Raw genomic sequence first — 20832 nt, 5'->3', positions numbered from 1 at the left:
TCCCTAGTGAATAATTGTCTAGCAAGAAGAGAAGTCATTTTTAAGGGTTTTTTTTTTAAATTTAAATTAAATTGTTGTTTAATACCAACTTCCTGCCATCAGAACGTCCTGAGCTAACATAATACCCTATAATACCACACTATCCACATTATTAAGAAACAAATTCATATTACATTTGTGCATTCTGTCACATGGATGTATAGTTTCATTCATTCCTATTCTAAATCAGGTGCAAGCCAAACCAGTTAAAAACAAACAAACAAACAAAAAGCAGTAAACCAAACCAGTAAATAGCATTCTTTAAGGTATTCTTTAAGAAACGTAAACCAGAGGTTTTAAGAACTTCTGGTTTACATTTGGACTTGTGCTAGCAGTCGATTTGTAGGACTACACTTTTGTGCAGGTTTCTGCCATATTCTTCCTTCAAACAAAAACCTTTTAATAGGAATATTTTTAGGTAATTATTTCCATGTATTTTTTTACGCACATTCACAGTGCTTTCATTAACATGATAATATTCAATGAGATACCGAGCCCGAGGCAGAGTTTGGCATCTGCTGAGAATTAAAGCGTTACAAAGAAATGACTGAATCCGTTTTGCTTAAAACATTCATTTTACTTTGTTATCTCTGGGTAGGATTAGTGCATGGAAGAGAATAAACTCATGACCTGTATTTCACGTTATTGAATTTCAGAGGGAAAATTTCTTCATAATAGTCCCAGGGACATTATTCAGCATACTCTGTGAATAAGAATTATCCATTTAATTTTGGTATAAACCTTTTATAGTGACATTTGTGGAAAAAGGGTAAGATTAGCATTCAGCTGAAATCTATCATTTTTGACAAAGAAGGGATGGGTATGCTTTATTCTGCTTAACATTGTTTGGAAGTTACTAGATGATCACATGTCAAGTAGTCAATTAGTATTCTATAGTATTAGTGTTGGTGGGGAGGATGTCCTTATTGATCACTGGACCTGACCAAATAGTTTTCCTATTGTTTGTAATGATCCTGTTGAGGTTCCTTTGACTTCTTTTTAGGTCGAAGTGGACCCTAACAGGCTTGTGGACATGGAAACTAATCTGGGCCTAAAACATCACTCGCACAGGCCTAGAGACCAGTCTGTGACCATCTGGCAACGACAGGTACTAGAGAAAGTTGGTAGCCAGCTGTTACTGGAAGATGCTAGCAGTCACTATGAAATTAATTGGCTAAGCCCCATTCACTCATGCCTAGAGACAAGTCATTGACACTCTTGTAAACACCAGTCACAAGCAGCTTGTTGTAGAGTTGTTAATGGTGAAATGGTAGAGACATAGAACTCTAATGAACCAGCATACTGAGACATTTTAAACAATGTCATGCTCCCAACTTGTGGGAACAGTTTGGGGATGGCCCCTTCCTGTTCCAACATGACTGTGCACCAGTACACAAAGAAAGACCCATAAGGACATGGGTGAGTGAGTTTGGTGTGGAATAACTTGACTGACCTGCAAAGAGTCCTTACATCAACCCAATAGAACACCTCTGGGATGAATGAGAACAGAGACAGTTAGCCAAGGCCTTCTAGCCCAGCATCAGTGTCTGACCTAACAAATGTACTTCTAGAAGAAGTGTCAAAAATTCTCAACTAAACAAAAGTTAACTTACTTTTTCTGCTAGGTTTATATATGGGTCTGTTTCCTTAAGGTTCAAACATAGCACAGAGAAAAGAAAAGAAATAAAAGAAATAAAAGAAGAAGATGGTTACTGTCAAAGGTGGGAGACTAGTGGGCATATTTCGTCCCTGTAAGTAGTCAGGAGGTTGATGATCCATACCTTATCTTGACTTTAACCAAATAAATTCTGACTGTGATTTTCCACGGGAAATGTGGAAAGTAACATTTAACCTGATTTGCAGTCCCAAATATAACACAAGTGTGGCTGATATTTAGAAATGTGCCTGCAGAGACTATCTGGCCTAGTTGCTCTAAATGGACCCTGACATTGGAAACTTTTATTTGATTCCTTGCATCAGTCTTTGAATCACAGAGTGGAGCTGTGAATGCATCCAATATTGAGTATGAGTTAAAGCATTTGTCTGTCAGGTGAAGCTTATCATGATATGTTGATGTTCACTGTTGAAATCAGACACTCCATGGGCTTTTCCTCTAGGCAAAATTGTGTTGGGGATCAAAAGAACAGAAGTCACACATAAGAGTAATTCAACTTAAGTATGAATGTTTTTACTTCTTATCCATTTCTTTATTTTTCCCATCACCCTGTTCAGTCTTTATATACAACTATAGAAACTTTTCATTCACAAAATTGAAATCCGAATTACTTTTTGTTACCTAACTTTGAACACGACTGATTGACATTTAGTAGATAAGTAAACAAAGTCATCCAGTTGCATTATTCCAAGGAAAAGCTTGGTGAAGCATTTCTGAAAGTATAGATGCTGGGAATTGGGATGTAGACCCCCTAGTCAATCCTTATTTCCACTTCAAGTACCAGCTGCAAAGCATCTGACAACCAAAGTCGAAAGAACTATCTTCAGCGACAAAAAGAACAAAGAGTTCAGCAGCAGATGGTGTGGACCCCAGAGACGTATGGCCTCCAGAAAGGCCCAATTTTTTTAATGCCATCAAGTCAATCTGAGATTATATGAAGAGACAAAAGCAAATGAAACAGTCTAACACCACAGAAGAATGAAGTTACCCTTAATGGCACCTCTATGCACAGATTTTGTTTGTTTGTTTGTTTTTTTTAATTTTGTTTACAGCCAGGGAAGTTTGTTGTTTTTGCTGCTGAAATGCAAAATGTAATATTTGAGGGTGGCAATACCTGCAGAGATTTATAATAAATCATTTCTATTAAACAACAAAAAAGTCTTTGGAAAGAAGATTGTCTTCATCTTTTTAAAGTGAGCATCAGATATGAAGCTCTTGTTACATATAATGAATTGCACACAGAGATTACCATTAGTAAAACCAGTCCATGTAGTACTGTAGACCAGCGGTCCCCAACCCCCGGGCCTCGGACCGGTCCAGTACCGGGCCGCGAGAGTTGAGGCTCAGGTGTGAAATGTATGGTTTTCAGGGTTTTTATCGGTTTTTAGCGTTATTTTGTTATCATTTTTATCATTAACTTGGTGGGTCTTTTCATGTGAGTTATGAATAAATCTTCTTTTTTTCGGTACCGGTACTAGTTTTATTTTGTTGTATTTAACAAAATACAACAAATACGTGACACCTTAAAGGCCAGTCCGTGAAAATATTGTCGGGCATAAACCGGTCCGTGGCGCAAAAAAGGTTGGGGACCGCTGCTGTAGACATCTGGTACTGTTTGGTGGATATTTAATACTGTAGCACCAATGTTGAAGTCTACTTTCCAATGTCTTACAGCTTCCAGAGCTATTCATTTCTTCCTTTCTATATGTTGCTGCTTCTTTCATAGATCCCATCCCATTATATTATCACCTGTTTACTCACTTGTACGTGTTTGTTTAATTTCAGTCACAGTTCATTTATTTCATAAGATGCACAAATTGTCAGTTGCTGGTTGTTGAACTAAAAATGGCCACCTGAATTATTCGAACATATCCCCCACACCCTATTATGGGGTCACGGTTCAATACAATTTTGAGTGATTAGAAAAATAAATAAATTGATATAATAATTAAATTTATCTTCAAAAGCATAATTTTTAAAAAATGTCAAAAATAAGGCTTTGGATGATCATCGGGCATTCAACTGTTTAGCCAGATTTTTAAAAATATTTTAAAGTAGTTAATATTGAGCTTCTAGCTACAGTGTTTCCCCCCCTGTTTGTTTGTTTTTGTATCTGTTTATAAATATATTTGTTTCCAGTGTGAAGTTTAGCATTTGTCCCTAGAAATAATTAGGGATTGGCTAACTTTTGGAGCCCACTTACAGTAACCATTTAGGGAGCTGTTTTTGATACTTCCACATTGGTTTCATTTTTCAGCCTGGAACATTGCTCCTTGTGGAATCACAGAAAATATTTATTTCAGTCAAAGGTTCTCAAGAACAGAAGTTTGCCACTTGAAGTCGAACATTAAAGATAAATCCTTTCAGGAACTCACTGGATATCTGGTGGTATATCTGCAGTCTGAATACTGTACTACCTGCATTTTTAAAGAGAATAATCTATCGCCTTCCAAAGTCATACCGTCACATGAAAGGTTTAAACTTTTAAAGTTATATTTGGCTTTTTGAGAATGCACTTCTTCGTAGCTACTATATTTCACTCAAAGCACTTCATCTGTTGTGTTTTCCATCGTTGTTCCTTAAGGTGTAGTAGCTGTGGTGCAGTTGAATCAGCTTCAGAACAGAAGGTCAGCTTTAAAAGGTTTCCATTACTGAAAAGGTCAGTGCTTCCAGGTGTGAAGAAACCACCAAGACTTCAGGAAAAGAAAAGTTAGAGTCACTTGGAAAAACAACTATATAGCTATATATATGTATATATATTTATATATAATATGTGAAATTAAAAAAGAAAATAGTGTATGGAAATTTTTGTCCAAAGTGCATCAAAACAATATTCATACGTATTTGATACACATATGTATGGACATATATATCTGTGTCTGTGTGGGCGTGCACATGCTGTGTGTGAGGGCTTTTCCCAACATTACCCTGAGTGGTGGCTAGGGGGTGCACTGTGGACACGGTGTGTGTATGGGCAGAGGGAGCGAGAGAGAGAGAGAGAGAGAGCGTGTGTATCTCAGTAATGTATTCCTGCCTGTGCCTGGGCTGGTCACATGGGGAGAGCAGCCTGTTTAAAACAGCCTCGGCTCGCTCAGTCAGAGCAGTGCGAGACACAGAGACAGACGCACCCGTTCTCTCTCGTCCTCTCTTCACGCACGCGCGCGCGCGCACACACACATGCTCACGCACGCAGACGGCAACTTTCCTCTAGTGGACTGACACCACACACTCGCCAGGATAGACACACTCCCCTTACTACAGTGGAGAAGAGGATAACGATTGACAGCTCTGAAAAAAAAAGAAATACAGAAAAAGAAAAAGGTTCCCAGTGAGTAACCAATTTTGATTGTCATATGTTATTCACATTTGCGGACTTTGCTCTTCTTCAGCGTTGTCTGACCGGGATGTGACAGTGACTGTGAAAGGGAGAGGGACTTGATAGAAGGTGCTTTGAGGGGGGGCAAGTAAATAAATAAGAACGGAAGAGCAGCCAGAAACGACAGAAGAGAGATGTGGTTCTAGTGCAACACTGGAATACCTCTCCATCAATCTCTCCCTCTGTCTGTGGGATCTAATGCTGTTAATTAGCAGCATGCACTTGGAATGAGAGGAATGCCATTGCGCGGAGCTGGAGTGGGGTTTGTTTTGCGCTCTGTGTGTGTGTGTGTGAGTGTGTGTGTGTCATTTCTTTCTTTTTATTTCTTGCATGCCAGCTGCATTGTGATGGTCAGTCTACTGATGTTGAGCAGATTCTCTGCGACACACGCTGCTCTGGCTATGATTAATAGAAACCTATTGATATGCAGATGGAAGTAGATAGACCTGTCACTGCACTCCAGTGATATGAGTGATGTGTTGGGAGAAAGGGGACTGTTTTAAAGCCTCCCCTTCTTCGTATCGCCTCTGTCCCACTCTCTTTGTATCCCTCTGTCCCTCTCTGTCCTACTGCCCCCCCTCCATCTTTCATCCTCCCTTCTCACTTCCCTCCCGCTCATTTCTGTTGCAGCCGCTGATATTTCTTTGACACGCTCTCCCTGTTCACTGTCTTTTTCTGTCTCTGTTATTTCATTAACTTTTTCCTGTGTACACAGCTCCCTTGATTCATCTGTGTCGCTTCAGTTCTAAAAGGTCTTTCATTCAGCTCCTTGCTTTCTGTCTCATTTCTCTCCCCCACGCTGGTATATGCTGGCATACTTAGTAGACTCCTTAGTTGCGTAGAAAGAGAGAGGATCGCAGAGTTGTGAGGAGGGAAAGAGGGGAGGGAAAGTGAGAAGAAAGACAGAGGAATGAAGGCGAAAGTAGAAGGGGGGGCATTGAAAAGGCTGACACTGGCTTGGACAATTAGCCCAGGGAGTCTGTCCTGGGGTGCTATTCTGAGAGGGGCTTTGGCCCCTGAGCCCTGGGTGCTGGGTCACGGGATGCCTTGACCCTTCCAGTCGACAGCTAGGCATGGGAGCCATTATCACAACCTGATTGATTAGCACTGAGCGGAAATCCCTTTTCTCTTCACTCCTTGGGAGCAAAAGACCGAAGGTTTTTGTTCTTTTGCTGCTGCTGGTTTAGTATCTGCCTGTCTGAATGTTGAAAGCTCTGGCTTTTCTTTTTTTTTTTAAACTGCTGTCAGTTATGGAGGTCTGGTCTCTATGTATCGTCTGTCACTGGGCTTGTCTTCCTGCCTTTCTTTTTTCCTCTTCCACAACGTGTGTGTTTGTTTGTGAGTGTCAGTGTGCAGAAGTGGGTACGAAATATTTTTTTAATGACAAAAGAGACACACTTTGTTGAGGTGGCTTCTATATGCCATCTTCTCTGTACCAATTATGCTACCTCAGGAATTAATTCAAACCTTCCTTAACTTGTATGAGCTGTACACCTGAAATTGTTAGCAATATATTTAGGAGGCTGCCTGTATGGGGGGAAAAGGATGGCATGCAAGAGATAAAAAAGAGATGTGAAAGAAAATATGACAGAAGACAAAAGTGATGGGGGACATACGTGGGCAGTTTGGGAAAAATGAGTTCTTCCTAGAATGTTTGAGTGCATTTCTCTTTTATCCTGTCATCATTTCCATCTCATTTCTTTGTTTTGATCTTCCCGGTCCCATCTCTAACTAACTTTTGCTAGTTTTGCTCCCCCCCCAATACCCCCTTTCTCAGACTGGGAGTTTAGTGGGGTGTTTAGCCCAGCTCACGGCTGATCAAAGCAGTATGTGTCTGACTGGGCTTAGCCCAGGCACTCCTAATGGAGCGCCGTTTTCATGCCTTGTTGGTGGTGGAGTAGGAGGGAGTGATAGGAGGTGGAGGGGGAATAGGAGGGTGTGCAAATAGAAAGGCTGATAGGGAAAAAAAATCAAGCAAGGAAAAGATAGGTAGATAGAGAGTGAGTCTAAATCAGAACAACCGTGAGAATGTGCTTCTGGTAGGAGGTGCTGTGGAGATGTCACTATGAGTTGGGTCACCCTTTCTTTGCAAAATCAATGATGAGCGGATAACAAGGATACCACAGTTCCTCAAATAACAGCAACAGCCAATGGCAGCTCTCCACAGGCTGTTCAGAAAGCCACATTTACAAACTATTTTGACGATCAGAGGAACATTACATTCTCTGGAAAGTCAGGGGCATGAGATGATCAACTAACACTTAATAACATGCTATTTATCATTAATGCTGACTGTATATTAGCAGAATGTGAAAAACTGGTCTTACCTTTTGATACTCCAAGAGATACTCCAAAAGTATGCTTTTTTAGTTTCAAGTTTCTAAAACTTTTCACCATGCCATTAAAATCGAATTGTTAGCTTAATATATGTTAGCCTAACTCTTGACAGCAAAGACAGAGCCAAGATACATGGGTTCTCATTGTGAGTGTTTTAGCAGCTGCTTGCTGATTTTGAGAATTTGCTTGGTTTTGCTATGTTTTTTTTTCTTTCAAGAATTCAGTAAGAAGTAAAATTGCAGTTTGCATAACCAGGTTTTGTGTATATTTGCCCTTGTTTCAAAGGGTGGTGACCACATTGTGGGCAGGGACATCACTGAATCTAAATAACAGAAGAATCTCTAAACTTATTTAACTGAAAATGATAGAATTTTAAAAACTAACAGAATATATAATAAAACTTACGGGTGCAGCACCCTCAGCACCCGTACTTCTGGCATTGTAAATAAGAACGTTACTGCCAAGCAGGCGAATGATATTGATTACCAAATAAAATAGACAAAAAGAAAAGAAAAGCAAAGAATAAATGAAAGAGCCTTGCTGTCAACAACACAAAATGAAGTCATATGACAGAAAGCGGTAAAAAGAACCCAACCATATCTTTCCAATAAGCCTCTTTCCAGTCTTTAGTGGAAGGACCTATCACCAATGGGGCATACAGTTTAGGCCAGCACAGAATAGCTCCCACACATGGTTTGGTTTTAGGCTGGAAGCAACACCAGACAGGAAAAGGTCTATGTGTGCATCAACTTTTGAGTGTGTTTGTGCATATTTCTGTGTTTGTGTGTGTGAAAGAGAGAGGGAGAGAGCTATAGATAAGAAGAAGAGAAAAAGAGATGAAGAACTGGTTGTGTGTGCCTGAGTGCATAGTAAGCATCTGTGTGTCCGTCTCTATATGCCTGTATGCCAAGCACTAAACAGCCATGCTACACATAAACTGTATATTGATTTTTAATAGACTGTAAAAACCTGTCTAGACATTCGGACATTGATTCTGAAATTGGAAGTTTTACTACTTCTGTCTCTATTAAGACATTTTTGGTGGAGGAATGGAATTTCTGAGCAGCAGAGGGGGAAAGCCTCTTTTATAACCTTGGAAAATAAGACAGAAAATGTTGCTTACATCTTACTGAGAAGTCCGTAGTGACCGACAAGAACACCGTGGTGTAATTTTAAAGTTGTTAAACTGAAAGGTTTAAATGTGTTTCTGTAATTATCACCTATAAGTGTGATTTACACACTTCTCAAACTGTCTTCCTCCCTTCACCACCCCGCCCCCCACCCAGCTCATCACCTCCCAAGTCCAGGTTTCTTCTGCAATCTATTCTTTTTTGTTTTGTTTTCGTTGCTCACACTCCCCTTTTATAGCGCCATTGTTCTCTTTTTTTTTTGCTCCCCGCCTCTCCTGTCCAATCCCCACTTTGCAATGTCGATGTTTATATTTAACACAAAAGAAAGGTAAGATAAAACTAGGATAATATTTCTCCTAACATACTTACTGCCTGGATAAACATCCTCCGACAGATGTCCAAGCATGGGTCTGATCAGAGGAGGGCATGGGGGCCGTAATTCTCAGTGCTGTAATGTACACAAAGGCTACAAATTGGAAGCTGGTGTGGAGAGGGTTGGACGGAGAGCTGGGGAGGTACGGAGAGACAAAGACTTTCCTCATCATAAAAATCAAACATATTTCAAAAGAGGAAAAAAAACTTACTGTCCATTGTTAAAACAACTGTTGCTTTATATTTATGGTTGTTTGGCTGTTGTGCAATTAGTTAACCGAAGGATCATAATGTGCACCTGGTTCTTCTCTGGTGAGAAATCTGTTTGAAGATGTGAGATCAGCTTCAGTATGTGCAGTGTCATAATCACAAATCCATAATTGATAATTATCAAATTAATAGCGCAGAATTGGGTACTCCAAGAAGTAGTTTAAACATATTTACAATGAAAATTGTGCCCGTTGCTCATCTCACTTTCAGGATCAGAATTAATTAGCATACCATACAACTGTTATTTTTGAGCTTTCTCCACTAACAAAAATATCTGATCTAAATCTTTTAGTTTTCAATATTTAGATCTTCATCTGCTTGTGTAAATATAACACAAAATGATGGCGATAATTGCAATTAATAAGGGATTTGAAAGGATTTAGATTTAATAAGTGGATTTAATGCTGGATTCAGATTTGATGAAATGCTCTCAAGCACTAACCCAACAATGGAACTATAGTAGAATGGACAGCGAGAAATAAATATGAGGTTTTGGTAAGCATATTTGTGTGTACATGTACGCATCACAGACATTTTATACGCCGCTGTGAAACAAATGCAGGCGAGAGCTTTGAATGCAACAAGCCTCCCAACAGCCACACATTAAAAAGTCAGCGTTCTCTCTGGCAATGCACAGCTCCCACGCTTTTTCTGTCTACCCTCTCTCTCTTTAGTTAGATGTGCCACTTGCTGTGTGCTTTTATCTAACTGCACCTAAGGGTGTGAAAACATGACAAGATTTTGTTAAGATTTGGCCCCAATTAAGCCGCCTCACATGCATTTCAGAGATCTACATTTTACGACTGTTTCCTCTCTACACCCTGTGCACAAAGATCTGGCTCAGAGGGAGAGTCGGTGTGTAATTATTTTGGTAATCTGAAAAAGCTCCTGTACTTTCTTTGTACACTTTTAAAGTGTCAAGAACATGCAGATATTAAGCCTTTCTCTAATGCCATAAAAGACTGAATCAGGACCTTCAATTCTGAAAAAAAAGGTTGAATGTTTATTTAAAAGAAAGCCTTTTTTGTATGGGGTTGTGATAGCAAGCGCACAAACAGACAGACAAACTTTAAGTCTTTTTGCATGTGGCCCGGCATTTTTCTAAGCTTGAGCTTTTCAATGTTGGCTTTTTGTTCTATTTGTCAAGTTGCTTGTTTCTCTGTCTTTGAGAAACAGCATTTTTATCTGTCAAGTTTTGTGTGTGCTAGTGGGTCAGTGTGTGTCACACTGTGCATATCTGCTTGGCTCGGCTGTATTTTTATCCTTAGACAGCTCTCTATTCAGCCCCTGTAGCATTCTTGCAGCCCAGGCGATGGGAGAGTTTGACTCCTAACTTTCTGATCAAAGCATATGAGGGATAAAAGGAGGGAAATCAAGAAAAAAAAGTTTATGAATATGCATCACTTGACACCCCCCCCCCAGCTTTCTAGACACATACACACACTCAAACACAAACAAAAGCTGCCTCCTCCAGTAGGGGGCAAACACTTTGAGGTGGATTTGCGCACAGCTTCTGAAGGCTATTCACATTCTGTTAGCATACCAGAGGAAAATGTGCTGTACCTGACAGCAGCCACACACTCTTATCTACACAGCCAAGTGCAATTTGTGTATTTTACTATATTTTTCAGGGCTTGTGTTTTAAATATTTAAACTGTTTTTTCAGATTTACTGCATTTTATATAAGTGCAACTTGAGAATAAACTGTTGGAGGTAATTTGCCTTAAGGCAACTGTATAATGTAGTACACTATGTATGCTGTATAGGAATACATGATGTGGGAGAATCATACTGGGGGCGGTGTATGCGTGCCGTGTGGTGCATCCACTAATCCCTCTGTATTGTGAGTTTAACTGCTCAGTTGTATTGACTAACTTGCTATCTTTATATTTTCCCTACGCACATGTCAGCCACATTATTTTCTTTTTCCATATGTAAGATATAAAATATAATCATAACTTTCTTGTGTTATCTTGCATTCACGGCACATAAAAGAATAGCTGGAAAATATCCTTTTTGCTTTGTGAAAATTCCCACTGTATTACAAGGTTAAAATCTGTTCATGCCAGGTGACTGAAAATGTTGTTTGTTTTAGCTCATTTGCACATGTTACATTGCTGTAGCTGGTACAGAGTATATAGCACCTATTTCACCTGTTAAACACTTTATTTTCAGCAAACAAATGGCTAATAATTAACTTGAAAAACAGACCTCCCCTGATTGTATTAGGTACCCCTAGCAGCTGAAGGAGGCACTTCAATATGAAGGATTCAGGCCAAATTTTCTTCAGAAATCAAAAGGATACGACTCTCCTTTGTTTCTGTATGTCTCACCACTATTTTGGCTGATGCAAGCTCGCACAAAGTGTGCAAGCACAAACTGTGTGCAGACATGAGCAACACAGCAGTCCACTTAAAGGCTGCATGTGTCATTAGCCACAATAGTGTTCTGAGGTTACACAGAGCTCCTATAAACAGATTGGGGATGCATTTATGATCAGTATAATGGGACATTAAAAGAGCATTAGACTACATACAGTCTAAAGTTTATTCCGGCTTACACGTGCACCATTCGTAGAAACGCTTTACTACTTTTTTAAATCCTGGACTTCATGTGAAAGAGGGCCATTGTCATCAGTTATCAGATGCAGAAACTCCTTCTAGAAGATAAGTTTGACTACTAAGTTATCATTTAACAGTAATAAATTTGAAGCTCATTATTCTTTGACATTGTGTTAGTGCTGTTAATTTCACAGCAAACCATATTATTTGTCAGATAATTGGTGTAAAAACAAAGAAGCTCCTTAAGACCTCAAACGTATAAGCATAATGAAGAGGTCCAAAATTCAGTGTGTTCAATGAGCAGCTCAGAGATTTAGGAGCCTGGTTAGACTCCTAGTGAACACAGACCCGTTCGATGTGTAGCTTACTTACATTCAACATTTAGATTGGACTGATAAGTAACTGCAGTGCTTTTGTGTAAAATGGCCATGACTCTTGTTTGTTGGCACTTTTTAATGTGTGGGTTTTACTGTTATTTATCCCCTGTGTTATAAAAAAAATAGATCACAATAAAAGCACCAACTGGCCAACTGAAAGAACTGGTAGTGAAAGGGAATTTGATCATTCTCCTGAAATAACCAATTTTAATCTTGAATGCACTTGAGCAAAGCTGTCAACTGAAGAAGTGAGACACAAACATCAGTTGGAAGTACTAATAGAGTAGGTTGTGGTCAAATCTTAAGGGGAAGATAAAGTGAAGAGAAGTAAATGGAAAAGTTGAGTTTAAGAAAAGGCAAAGATTTTCTCACCTGAGGCAGAATAGGGAAATTCAAGAGATGGCCAAGATTAAGCCTTGGGATAGCTACAAGTATGTCTTCTTGAGGGAAAGATAAAAAGAGTGAAGAGAACTGGAATGAAAAGTCAAGAGGTGAGGAGGAGGCTAACAACAAAAGCGGTTTTGGTCAGAGGGGTGGATGAAGAAAAGTATAAGGACACAAGAGATTCAATTATGGAGCAGAAGACATTTTAACAGACTGATACCATTGGGCATGATTGGAACTTGAAGGAAAGTAGCTGGAGAGAGAAAGTCGGCACACATCAAGTGTGATTGCGGTCAAACATTGGAGGAAGAGTAGTAGCAATTGAAAATGGTGTGGAATGTGTGTGTGTGTGTGTGTGTGTGTGCGTGCGTGTGTGTGTGTGTGGGGGGGGGGGATTAAAGGTTAGGCAAGACCATCAGCAGACATGACTGTGATGAGTGTAAAGCTTGAAAAGACTGGAGAAATGACTGGGCAAAGGGAAAAAGGAAGAGCACATAAAATGCTAGAACACCATTATGTCCAGTTGCAGGATTGAGGTCAGAGAAAAGGAGGAGCTGCAAAGGATAGAGAAAATGAAAGGGGACATGCTGGATAGGTTTGGAGTTGAGGTGCTTCTTGGAGTTAAGACGTGACAATGGAGGTATAGGTGGGAATTTAAGTTCTCAGCTAGGAGACAAGGGCAGGCGAGAATAAATGAAGAGGGGGGATGCACTTTAAGTAGACTATGCCATTTCTCAGAAGTACAGTTTCAGTCACTTGGTGTTTTCAAACATGTCAAAATGGATGCTGTGTATCAGATTTGATGATGGTGTATCATCCCCTGAAAGCAAGTGCATAAAGTGTAGTGTGTGTGTGTATGTATAATAATGCGAAACACATTTTATCAAAATAACTACAGTGGGATGCTGAAACAGAGCCTTCTAACGTTTACTGACATCACCCCTCTGTGTGTATGTGTGTGGAAACTGTCTGGGACCATGCCACATTATTAATAATGTACTAAGTTCAAAATGCATGAATTCCCAATCAACTGGGATATTAGCACCATGGTCCCCACTTTGTATTGTCTTCGTTTTTGTTTTACAGATATTTATTAACCCCCCCCCCCCATCCCATCTCAAATACGTTAGAAAGCCGGTTGCTGAAAGACTTGGGGCTCTGGCTTTTTGCGCTGCTGGCTCCAGATATGTATGCTCAGTTTTCTGTCCATGCAATGTTTTTGTTCAACCAAATGAATGAAGCTACTCTGTGTTACTGACTGTGTCCATCTCTTTCAATATCCGTCCATAAATTTGCCTATTGGTGTGTGTATAAGTTTGCCTATTGGTGTGTGTATAAGTGTATGTCTGTGTGTGAGTGAGTGAGTGCCTCTCTCTGAGCTGAGGGCTTTTAATCTATTAAAGCCTGATCCTTAAACACTAATCAATGTACCCTTTTATATTTCCATTACAGTGCAGAAGGGAAAGGGATAAATAAAGCATGACAGTGGAGCTCAGTAGTGGCCACATAACACTGAAAAGTTCCAACTGCTGTCGGTGCACAAGAGGGGGCTGAACTATTTAAACTGGGTCATTGTATTTTAATATTTTTTTTATACAATCTAATCTGTATGGTAGGATGTTTAGGGCTGGATGATTGGTGCAACATAGCTGTCATTATATAGCCATTTTTTGTTCCTTTCTAAAACTTTTGACAATTTAGTAGTCTCTAATTTTAAGAATTAAACTTGGTACTGGCTCACATACACATTGCACTCATAGGAGCCGATCAGCCGTGTAAAATCATGTCATGAAGCTTCCAGCACACAGTTTTTATGTCAGATGAAGTTTGGAACTCTGCACTTCAACTCTGCAGAATTGGGAAACTTTGGTTTTAGTTTCAGCAAGACAGGTGTCAGCATTTGATTTGAAAGAGTGCACACCTGAGAGACTGGAAATCTTATTTAACAGGTAAAAGAAATTGGTGTGCAAGCGGATGGATATTTCCAGCTTCTTTATTATTTATTGCATCAGTTAACATATCTGTGTCTTTGTTTTTATCTAAAGGAATAAACGATGCAGCAAAAGCACAAAAACTGGAAAAGCCAATGCGATGTTTCTTTCTATTGTGTGCACAGATTTGCTCTTTTTGCACAGCATATTGTAGTAACAGCCTCATGTCATTGGCCTCCTGCCTTTCTTTTTCTTGTTTAAACGTCCTCCATGCTTACAGTATTGCATCACGTTTTCCCTTTAGAGTGATATGCACTGTAGCTTTTAGTTGTCAGGACCAAACACTTTCAAGCTATATAGCTGACAATGTGCACAACCGTTTTAGGACTGATTTAAAGTGATTTACAGCAAATGTCTGCAGTCCAAACGCATACTTGCCTAACCCCCCCCCCCCCCAATCTATCATTTAAACCCACTAAACTGACAGTATTTGCCACTTCTCACAGCATATTTTATTAGCTATGTCTGGTTATGTACATGTCCCTCGCCCCCAATTAATTTAGGATACTTAAGTGGCACATTTGCATTACACTGCTTGCCTTTGGAGTATAGTTTATTAGTGCTGTCTGTGTAACCCGCACCAGCACCCCACAATCCTATCCCCAAGAACCATGCACACGCACACATTTATTTTAGTGCGCTTAGCCAACAGTATTTTCTCGGCAGGAGCGTACGTGTGTGTTTTTCTGCTCCACTGTGGTAGTTTATTAGCAATGTCTCCTTTGATAGTTAGTGTGCACGCTTGATTATGGCTGAAAGGGAGTGGGCTGGGCGCTTGGCCGGAGAGGAAGTCTGCCTAATGATATTAACAACATCCTTTATTGGGTAGCTACTGCAGGCAGAGAAAGAGAAGGGGGTAGAGGGAAGAGGGAGGGAGGGTGATTAAAGTGAGAAAAGTGGGGTCTTAGAAAGAGAGAGGAAAACTTTAGGGTGAATGAAAGAGACAAGAGTGTGAAGGGGAATGGGTTTACCTGTTCTGCAGATTAGGCAACAGAAATATGCAGAGATTTAAACATCAAAAAACATAATTATGAGAGGGATGTTTTATTTAAGAGTGCCGGCCCAAACACCTGTGAGAGATGTTTTCATCTGCTCCTAATATGTTATATGGATCTGACAGTCCCTCCATGTTCCTCTAATAGATTTGCAATCATATCCCAAATTGCTTGGCAACCCTGTCAGGTTCTATCACCGAGGTTCACAAGGGATTAATTGTTTGCAAGAGCTGAGCATGCAAAAAACAAAGGTAAGCGGAAGTTGTTTTCATGACGACTTCATTATTCTAATTAATTTAAAATTAAATGTATTGTTTATTTGTCAACTAGAAATTCATGTCTGCTACAATAAGTATAAGTATTGAGGTTGTAGGGTTTTATTTTTTACTATGTTAACCATTTCAACTTTCATTTTAATGGACGATTTCTTTTTGGCAATTTTCATTCATCCAGAAAGTTTCCTTAAAGTCTGAAGCAGAGTTTCCATTAAAGCCACTAAGTAGACAGGTGCTTTATACTGTTGCAATAAAGCCACATAAAACCTATGAAGATGAATATGTTGCAAAAGCAAGTAATTTTTGAACACATATAGATAAATGAATAAATAAATATCATTCTATAGATGTGATTATTTCTTTTACAATTTTCTCTGATTGCTTCAGGTAACCCACCCAATAAATAATATTTAAACTAGAGTTGCTCAGTTGTCCGGTTTGGTAATAGTATATAACGCTCTATTAAACTTGTCTCCATGTATGTCTGCCCTCGTCTGACTCATTTCACAGAAAAGGTAGAAGGAAAAAAAGATGATTCACTTCACCTGATTAGGGGTTTGGGTTTTTATTTTTGCAACGTATTTGTCATCACAGAATGCAATAGTTGTCTAATGCACTGAACTTCACACAACAGGTGGTCAGGGTGAAAGGAAAGAATCATCTCACACACCACCATTGCAGTGCACAAAAGTGAAAGTGTGTGAATAGAGGATTATTTACATAACCTGTTTTTGTGTCTCCTGTGTTGTTGACAAACAACAGGCACAAAATGAGATCGTGGATACAAAAGAAAATGAATATAAAGTATAGAAAAAAGTGCACACACAACTTTGTTGCAAGTAGACAAAAGAAGCCTTACTGCTCCATTAAACACAGAGACTGTTTTGTGAGTATGTAAACACTTTTGTTCTTTAACTTGTTTTTCTTCACTAAATCTGGGTAGGTGGGCTTTTTCAAGTACAGACTAATGGGTGATTAGTATCTTACTGTATGCCAGTATGTTACCATTTTAATGTCGCTGTGAAACAAAAGGAAGATAGATCATAGCATGACGCCTAGCATAATCATCAACACAAACACATGCAAATGTGTCATAGGCATTATAAAAGATAGATGTGACACTTTACTTTCCAGACTTTTAAACTAAATCATCAGCACTTTGGCTGATGCTATGTTGATGTTTTTTGAAAGATAAAAGTTGCCTTATGTGGATGAAAATGAATGCCAAGTTATCAGCTGGCGCTAGTAGCACGTATTCAAATTCAAACTGTATGGGTATGGCACAGAGAGAGAGACATATCAGCTACTTAGAGCTAAGTAGTGGATCAATAAAATAGAATTTCACGTACCAAATCTGAAGCACAAAATTCTTTGATGGTCCATACCACACAGAAATAATAATCAGGCAGTGCTTTAAAAGGGTGCAGTAGCACACACAAAACAGAGACATGCATATACTTAAAGTAGTGTTTGAGGCCGAACACTGATCAGGACAACTGTTAGTCAATGTGGCTGGCTGTAAACATGCATTTTAATAATCTCTGTTTGGGCATTTTATATGGATTTACTGAGTTTTAGAGGGAGCCTCAAGTAGCAGCTAGGGGAACTGCATTTTTTTTTCTTTTGCATCCACACTTTTTTTTTCTTTTTTTTAATCTCCAGATTTTACCCTTTGATATTCTCACAATGACAAATTTGCTTATCTCCCACTAACACCTAGTGAGAGCTGTCACCTTGAGAGGCATCTCTTACTACCAAAAATGTCAAGGTTGGCAAATTCCTCTGTTTACCTTGGCAAGATGCCTAAGATCCCAGACCCCTCCCAGATGTTTGCCAATGTGTAGAGCCATATTTATTTGTCTGATTGCTCACATGTTGGCCTCTGTGCAAGTTTCTGTCTGAGTGCTTGTGTGTCTGTGCAACTCTTTTTCTCACACATACCCAGTGCAGAATTCAGACAATCAAGAAAATAGCACAGAGATGGGTAAATAAACCCATTCTGTTGGACTGTCTCTCCAAGCAGTGTTATCATCTCACTTCACCTGTGGCTAAAGAGACATATACCTGTCAAATGCTACACTTTCAGACACAAACATTATACATTACACAGGCATAAATACATACAAGACTTCACATATCCTCTGCGCAAATGTGTACATGTATATATCAACAAGTGCTGTGTGATGTCATCTACAATGACAATAGTCAGCGAGCCAACACACCCTGATGAACCTTTTCATGCACACTGGTATGTCGGAGTTAAGATGCCATTTCTCGTATTCCCGTGATCCTCCCTCTGGTAGAACATGACTGTTCTTGTTTTCTGTGTGTGTATTGCTGGGGAAATGTGTATGAGAGACACATAGTACTCAGCTTCCTTTGACTTGAGCCAAAGTAGAAAAGAGCTACTTATCAGGAAGGATTAAAAACAAATTAAGATGGATTTAGACCCTTTAAATGACTCTAGCTTCCATCAGTTGGTGAGTGTGTGTACCTTTTTTTTGTTTCTTCAATTGTATCTGGTTATAGATGGCACAGTGGTGCACTGGTTAACACCAAGAAGGTCTTGTGTTCCATTTCGCTGATAGGTGTCCTTCTCTGTATAGTTTTAATGATTTCTGTGAGTGTCTTCCACTATTTAAATATGTTGGTAGTAGGTGTGAGTGTTAACATGAATGGGTGTCTGTCTCTCTGTGTTAGCCCATCAATAGACGGGCAGCCTGTCCAGAGGGTACCCTGCTTTTCACTCTGTGGTAACTCGGATAGGCTCCAAAATAGATGAAAGGATTTTAGGTTAGATTGCATATTTGTGTGGAAAGGTCTGTGGCTATATGTGTGAGCTTAGTGACAATGCACATTGCATTTAGATTCAGTACATTTCAGGTTATTGACATGATTTTAATTTGTGATTAAAATCAATGCACATTACTCAATGTCAGTTTTCCCAAGACAATAAAAGCCTGGAGTGTTTTCACATTACCATGCAGTAGAATGTAATTTAAAAGGTCACCTTGGACATGTATGTTCCTCACACTGATATCAACCAGCAAATGATCACCGAGTCTTACAATACCGAAGCAACCCTAGCAACAACAAAACCGGACAGAGCATGTAAACTGGCTGCCTGAAGCGGCACAGTTCTTCGGCCAATAAATTGATGTCTGGTGGATAAAAACCTCAGTCCAAACACCAGATGAACACACCATCTGTTTCTCTGCGATTCCACTCATTAGGAGTACATATTTTATTTTTTTCCTTTATTCCCCTTGTCATTTCATGGGCACTGCTGTAGCCCTGCTCCTTTCTGCCATTGCGTTTCTATTGTCATTTAATTTTTGGTTACTGAGTGCAGATCGATAAACGCTTGATGTGTGTTTGTTTTGTTGTTTCATATTTTGCAGTGAATATAATCAAATCCCTTCTGCTTTTCCATAGCTCGTTTGCATAATGTTGTAAGCATGTCCTTCTCAACTTTTCTTTTGTCATGAGCCAAATCTGCCTTTTTGATACAACACATTTTGGAAAGGTTTGTCGTGCAAACATCTTGACAAACAGTAATCACAACCAGTTTTACAATACTTCATTTTTAATCATGTTTTCATAAATATTACTACATAAAAAGCATTGACTCTTATGCTACAGCCATCAGTTGATTTCTGCCACTGCTGTGTTCATTATGTTTTTCTGGTGAAGCCACATTTGAAAACCAATGGACCCATCAGCTGAGAGCCTAGAGGCTCCAGTCATGCAAGCCTTCTGCCATCTTTCCCTCCAGATGCAACCTTACATGCTCCATCTGTGGCTCTATGATTGCTCTCAACAGCCACCTGCAGTGGTGCCATCGCTGGCAGGCACAAACAGTATGAGCCGTCCCGGCCATAATTTTAGCAACGTTATCGTTCTTTGTTGATGAGATGCCTCTGTTTATGTACCATGTTTGACATAATCTTTTTTTAGTCTTAATCTTTTCATCTTAAATTCTGTTTGAAGAACAGCATTCTGCTCCAGAAAGAGTTTGCAAGTATTTGTTGTTTACTGGAAACTTTTTTTTATGTGCACATATGCTTGTGTAAAAGCACAGCCACAAAGTCCATATAAATGTTTAAATAGAACGTCTGTCTTTGAATGTGCATGCATGACATGAGTGGATTCGATTTCACTGCAAAGCCATGTTGAACAGTCAGTCAATTTCCTGCCGCACATTCTGTTGTTCCTCCATGACAAATGCCTCGATTTCCTCATAACACATTCCTATATCATTATTGGTCATGGACGTTATATAGTCCAACATACTCTGAGTCCCTCTGAGTATCAGATTGCTTCAGTGTTCATTTGAGAACGCCAAAAGCAAAGAAAGAAAGAAAGAAAGAAAGAAAAAAGAGGAAACCACTAACATTTTATTGCTAGCTGAGAAAGAAGTTTTCAAAGAAGTAAGAATGTTTGTTTTTTGTTCATCATTTATTGCTTTTTTCTCCAGCTTTTAGAGCTGTGCTCATGGGGGAAAAAAATACAATCTCAGTTTTAAGCCTTCTCATAAGTACATGTAGGATATTTCCGGTGCTACTTTTAAAATCTCTTGCAAACATCTAACACTGTTACTACATATGAGGAATATTGTGGTTTCTAAAAGCAGCTTGTAAAAATGTGTCTTTTCATGGCCTGTCTCAGTCCATTAAAGTAGATACATGACACCACATAATGATATTAAAATATTCTTCAGACCTCCCTCCATAAACAGCATTCCTAAATGAGGTTTTAAACCAGAGGGTGAATTGTCTGTGAATACTAAGTGAATGGCATTGGGAAAGCTGACATGGTTTGAGGCCTCTGTATTGTTGAGAAAAGTCAGGAAGGTTTAGCTCAAGTGTAAAATCCATACCGAAGCCCTTTGGTAATGCTTGACTTGACAAGTTGTGCATGTGTCTGAATGTGTTTGTGTGTTTGCACTCACACTCATACTCGAAGCTACCTTCATGATTCATTAACGTGTGTGTGTACGCCTGTTATGCTACGGAACCTACGGTTCTTTGTGTTACTAGGCTGTTGTACT

The 20832-nt window shown here is 39.3% G+C and overlaps 1 protein-coding gene across 1 annotated transcript in view; it reads left to right on the top strand.

Moving 5' to 3' along the window:
* The first annotated feature begins 4827 nt into the window (after positions 1 to 4827).
* cntfr (ciliary neurotrophic factor receptor) overlaps positions 4828 to 20832 on the top strand; it is a 233937-nt gene continuing 217932 nt past the window's right edge. The window contains exon 1 of the mRNA XM_085359687.1: positions 4828 to 5042. The gene's annotated coding sequence lies outside the window, so the exon portion shown is untranslated. The remainder of the gene's footprint in view (positions 5043 to 20832) is intronic.

This window comes from Diplotaxodon limnothrissa, linkage group LG7 (assembly GCF_057381915.1).
Source record: "Diplotaxodon limnothrissa isolate DT_005_m linkage group LG7, D_limnothrissa_male_GT1.1, whole genome shotgun sequence".
In the NCBI taxonomy this organism is placed as follows: domain Eukaryota; kingdom Metazoa; phylum Chordata; class Actinopteri; order Cichliformes; family Cichlidae; genus Diplotaxodon; species Diplotaxodon limnothrissa.
This window is presented reverse-complemented; position numbering and strand designations above follow the sequence as displayed.